Here is a 6,470-nt window from a genome sequence, read left to right on the forward strand (position 1 = left end):
TGCGTTGTGATTGGCCGAATACCTCAAGCATGTTATGGAAATGTTATGCGCTTACCATATTGTGATGCCCTGTCCGGCTGGAGCTACGAGACAAAAACATTAAAACTCATTATAAACGAGGCATTTGTTGCATCCAGTGGGGACATAATTACAGATTATAATGACTTACTGTATACTGTCTTTGTACGCGTTGCATCGTGAACATAAAACCATGTCTGCATTTGTGATCGAAGAAATGACAAACAACAAGCACTACTCTACACTGCTCAAAACTTGCATTTGAATCGTCAGTGGCAAATTCTTTATATATAAAAAACTTACTTACAGTCTGTGAGTCAGAACAGCCGGCATTGTAGTCTACTCTCCCAGGATCAGGAAACAGTCCTCCAAAAAATGTGCTGCACACATCTGAATATTTGGGTTGAACTGTTCTGGAACAGTGTTGTAAATACAACTTAACCACTGATTTCTAGTCTTGTCCTCTTTTGAAAGACCAAACAAAGTAGCTTCGCTTTCAGAACGAAAAAGCCGATCCAGCGAACCACAGCGCGAAGTTGATGTATTTCCTCAGCGACCAGCACGGATCAGATCCAGGCACGACGAAGCGATATCATCCTCTTTTGGAAGGCCAAACAAAGTAGTTTCACTTTCACAATGAAACACAGCATCTTCACGACATGGCGGCAGCAACAATACTACAGCGAGAATAAAAGTTACGCCTTCTTTCTTTGCGTGAACATTTGGGCGGCGTTATGCAAATCTTCCCACATCGAGACGTAGACATGCTTTAGGTAGGCGTGGTTGACTCTTAACTTTTATAAAGAATATCTCTTTGGATTTGAGACTTTAGTCTTTGCAACTTTACAGATCTTCTTTATGCACCAAGAGCTTGTGACACTCCAAAGAGAAAGGAAAAATTGAAATCGCATCATATGACCCCTTTAAGAAAACTTTTCTATGGCATTTTTAGTAAAATCTAACTGAAATGACTTTCCACCAATGTCACTTTTTTTTTTTGACATGATTGGTCCATATGTGATGTTTAGAAGAGGCTCCACACACAAACACACATCTGACCCAAATTAAAAGTTAGAGACCTAAAATTGCTATTTTAAAAAAATAATTTGAAATTACAAGGAAATATATAACAAATGATCTATTCAGACCTACAAATTTCCGAAAAGCACTATAAATTTCAGAAAAATCTAATTGTCAACTTGGCTGACTGAATTTATGGTAAAAGACTTAACCATAACTTTCAGTTTTTTTTTTTTTTTTTACATAAACACATAGTGATTGATTGTAATTTCTTTTTTTTACAGTGCGACCTTAACTATAAACCTAATTACAATTCAGAAAGAACAAAACATGAATAAACAAAACCCACCACAGACCACCCATCAATGTTTGAGCAAGCCATTTTGGATGCAGAACGATTTACCTTAATTGCTGTCATTTATGAGCCCTTTTCAAGCTCCTTCTATCTTGATGAGATTGTGTATTTCAATCAAAGAAAGGAAATTAAAAGGGCTTGAGCATGTCAGCTTGAAGCAGATTTGATCAGACACGTTTGTCTTCTGAGCACTGGCTTGTAGATGATTGGATGGGTGGGTGGGTGGGGGGGTTAAACTGTGCCAGACAGTCTCCTGATTTATGGTTGCATAGACCTCTTTTATTCTCCTCTGTCACCCTGTAGCTCACCTCCGATAACAGGCCTAGAGGCTAGTACATTACATCTGGAACAATTGTTCAAAGCAGAAAGGATTTCTAGCATGATAGCAGATGGGTCAGTAAAGCTATTGTTGTGGAATCATGCAAGCCAACATCAAAACTGTGGCTGTCTAGGTTTTCCTCTGCTTTTCATATTTTCAGAATTTTTACTGAACAACAATGTAAAAACGCTATAGTAAAAACCTGTCAGTTTGGTTTAGATACTCAACAATATTGAAAATAAATGTATTACAATTAACAGGGCAAAACAGTAATTTTACTGTAAAAACAAAACTAAACAATTTTTACAGTATGATGTAAAAAGTATGAATTACCGTACAATTTAAGCTAGAAATATATGTTTAATATGCTACACACCACCATTAAAATTCCTATAGTAAAAGTTACTTTTTTTAGTCCTTAATAATTATATGATTAAGTTACATGACTCACATAATAACAAATCTAATTTCTTGCAGACTAGATCTACATCAGACTCTTATTTAAAAAAAAAAAAATCCACTTAGATGAGAAAATATGAGATTAAAAATTATATTACCTGCATTAAGCAGCTATGCATTGATTGTGTGAAAAGCTAATTGTTTGAAAGATTAATTCAATCCGCCAAATAAAGCTCAGTGATTGTGCCGTTGATTAATAATCTAATTAATCATTTTAAACTGCAGGCATATTTGTAGATTTGTGAACATTAAATATGATGACGGGAGAGGCAATGTGCTGTGACCACAGATTCAGTTTAATTTCTTGAGGATAACCTGGGGCTCATATTAATCTATACAACTCAGAATTATTCTAAGGTTCATTCAAGAGAGTTGCTCTTTGATCTGAAAGTATATAACATCTCTTTGGTGACTTGTGTGTTATAAAATGTTGACCAGTACCATCTTGTACTTGTCTGATTAGACTGCAGGGCATACCTGGAGGCAATCTTGCATACTGAAATCTGACAGGTCATTTGAGATTGCAGTCATGCAAACAGAGTAGATATGCCCAGATTTTGCATATGTGATAGAGGGGCATCAAGAAAAAGGCACTTTTCTCATAGCCTGCTGTAATATCTTTAGCTGCCACTTCAGCCAGAGTCATCAAATGGATCGGTTGTCGTTCTCCGCCGACATCCATGTATCTAATCGCATTCTAGGCACAAGCTACCATTCCTCTAGAATTCCCTTATAGGATAAGCACAGATTGTTTCCATTTTCAGTACAGTGAGATTTGTATGCATGTGCATTGTACATATGGTGCTTAACACTGCTCTGGTTCTACAGCAGCAGGATGGTGTTACAAGTCTGACATATAACAAACAGGCTCGCCACAGGAGACGTGGGAAACGAATGCATCTTGGGAATTGATGGCAAAGTCTGCGCCATTTACCACCCCACATCCCAAAACACATGCGGCAATTTCAACCGCCGATGTCGCATCATTACCAGAACTCATCAGTGGGGCGCTGCCTGAGCGAGACATAAATACATGACGAAATAAATCTGCATTCGTTTCGCACAAATTCGTTTTACAGTGAACATAATGGCCCGGGGGTTAGAATGCGGCCACAAAGCGAACAGCATTAAATAATAATAATTAATAGCACACCAATGAACCTAATCTAATATTAAGCCCAATGCTCTGAGAAAGCTTGTGGGGTTAAAAGTATTTTAGCAGCTCGACTAAGTACTGCTATAGCCTCTTTAGTGTGACACTAATCTGAAGAAGGTACGCAAAAATAGACGAAAAAGCAAGCGGGGAGGTGGGCGCTGGGAGGAGATGGGTGAGGAAGTGGCTAATTATATCAGTTTTGGCACAGAGAGTCTGGAAGGAGGATGGGCTCTACTAATTCAAACCATTATTACTTACTCCCTCCTTGCCGCTCACCTTTCTTTTATATGCTAGCCATCAACCTGCTTCTGTAAGGTTGCTCTAAGCTCGTTAAACCATCCCAAACCCTGTCACTTGCTTACAGATTATTTTATTCCCAGTGCGGTACGAGGGTGACAGGATCATTGGCAGCGTGCCGACCTGCGTTTCATACCGTACTGGTGCGAAGCTCGTCCCACTATGCTGACAAAGCACCTGGGACCGTTTGTTACCATCCTAACACACCCATTTTTGCCTGTAAGTTTCTACGCTTACACATTTAGAAACGCAGACTGCTCTGGCCGCAGCGCTCTGGAAGCGACACAATTATTTTCAATAATGAACCAGCGGCTAGAGCTAAGTTTTAAATCACTGCCACATACTGGCCACCCTAATTAAAACTTCAGTGTACAACGGTTTTAATTAATTAGAAGTTTCCCGGTCAAAGTCATCAAGAACAGCACACAAATTAAGATGCCTGACCAGTGTTGTCTGTCGCTTCATTTGAAAATAGTGAATATAAAAGAGCAGTGTGTACTGTTTCACGTTGAATAGATACAGTAATTACCGCTAACCCCAGGAGTCTCAATTATAAAATGGTATCAAACTGTAACCATCTCGGATGGCATGCTATGCAATTCCTGATATTAGTATGATCCAAACCCAGCTTCCCAATAAGTGGTGGTCAAAGCAGACAGACAGACAGACAGACAGTGAATGATAGTTTAGTTACAATTATAAAAAATATATACATTCAAAATAATATGAATGGCTCAAATGTTACGTCCTAATTATAATTACTTTAATATTTATCTTACAAACCCTAACCCAACTTATGTTTATCAAATATTATATAAGAAATAACCATATTGTCTAAAATTAAACTAAATGCTATTATAAAAACGATTTCAAAATGTTACAAATGGTTCCACAGTATTAAGATATTCTGCAGCAAAATAAGACTTTGGAAAGGGATTGTGCATTAGAGACCCTTTTTTCTACATTTATGTAAATTTTTAGATTCAAACTATAAATTGTTCACATATTGCCAATGATTCAGCATTCCCCTTGATATGACACAGCTTAAAGGGATAGTAGGCTTCACCCAAAAATGAAAACTGTGCCATCATTTACTCACCCTCATGTCATTCCAAACCTGTGAGTTTCTTTCTTATGTTGAACATAGAAGATATTTTGAAGAATGCTTGTAATCAAATAGTTGTTGGTCCCCATTGACTTCCATAGTATTTATTCCCCTACTATGGAAGTCAATGGGGACCAACAACTGTTTTGTTAGAGCCATAATAGACATTATGCAAATATGAGAATATTGAAGTATTGTTAAAATTATTATTTACTGCATTTGTATTTTTTATAATCATTAAGAATGTTTATACTGTTATTATATATGCTTTTATTATGTCCTTGCTAACTGATGATCTGATTAAGATGTCATAACCGAGTGAGTGGTGTAGCAATACAGTTTTTGGCCGTTGTTCCATATTGTGTTGTTATATAAAGTTAAAAGATTGTTCCTGCTTTGAAGTACAAATAAATGGGAATCAAAAAGGAACATAACAACTTGGATGAGTTCGTCGTGTCAGACTGGTTGCTTTAAACGAATGGTACAATTGCAAACTTGGATCATTAGGAGTGCCATTACATGTTTGGTTCTTCAAAGTACCTTCTTTTGTGTTACACCTAAAGAAAGAAACATCTATAGGTTTGGAACAACTTGAAGGTGAGTAAATGATGACAAGATTGTCCTTTTTGAGTGAACTGTTCCTTTAACCCTAACTAATGTACTGTATTTCATTCATTTATTTATTTTTTAAAAGTCATGTGTATTAAAAAAAGAAATGGCAGAGTTTACCTCACAAGCCCCTATATGACACATTATTGCATTCACAACGCAAACCAACAGATTGTGAGACTGTACCATGTGAACTGAATGACTTCATGCATAAACTTTCTGAATTCAATTCCTGAGGGTCTGAACTACAAAACAGACTTCAGCTACAAATGTTTCCTGGGAACCAAAGAGCTTCCCATCAAAGTCTGGGAACATTAAAAGCAGTGAAGCACCAACACTATGGTGGCAGAATCTCAAATGGGCTTAAATGAAGATATGTCTCAGTCCAGGCTACATATGCTGATGAGCTTGTAATAGCAGAAACTCTCCTGCAGAGACAGGTTTCGCAAATCTGAGGCTTTGAAGACATGGTAGCATGGCCGGCTGATCAAAGCTCCCGGTCGCAGACACTGAATTTCACTGCTTTCTTCAAGGGAGACTTGTGCCAGTCTCCTGTTGCAGTTTAACAAAACAATTACAGTGTCAGTGAGCGGGAGCTTAGAGATATCAAGCAGCACAGAGAAATAGAGAGATTCTCATTATAAAAACAAAATTCTGGCTCACGTAATGGGGTGAAATTCACCGGCTTGAAATGTGGGTCACTCAGCTGGGTCTGGAATCATCTGTGTTTATAATGATATCATTTTTCATATTGGTTGCGAGTCTGTATAAACAATCAGAGACCACTAGAGCCTTTTTAGGCTCCACTCTGAGACTCAGTATACAAGTGTGTCCCCATTGTGTCCAACAGCACATCTGGAAAACTGCTCTGAAATAAATTACATCAATATAGAAGCATTGAACAGTGTTCTTACAAGTTTAAAACATTGGCACGTAATTTACCCTGCACCGTTTGCACTGGCTTATTGTTAAAGTTTTGCTATTACTTTTCTAAGTAAATGGGAGTAATTTAGAGTCATTTCTAAGTAATTTAGAGATTTTAGGGTCTGGCAGATGATAAAATGAGCATAAAACTTCCATAGACTTGAGGGGGGGGGGGGGGGGGCTTTTTACCTTTGGGTGGGAAGGAGGG

Source organism: Sinocyclocheilus grahami, unplaced genomic scaffold (assembly GCF_001515645.1).
Source record: "Sinocyclocheilus grahami isolate Dianchi unplaced genomic scaffold, SAMN03320097.WGS_v1.1 scaffold207.1, whole genome shotgun sequence".
Taxonomy (NCBI): domain Eukaryota; kingdom Metazoa; phylum Chordata; class Actinopteri; order Cypriniformes; family Cyprinidae; genus Sinocyclocheilus; species Sinocyclocheilus grahami.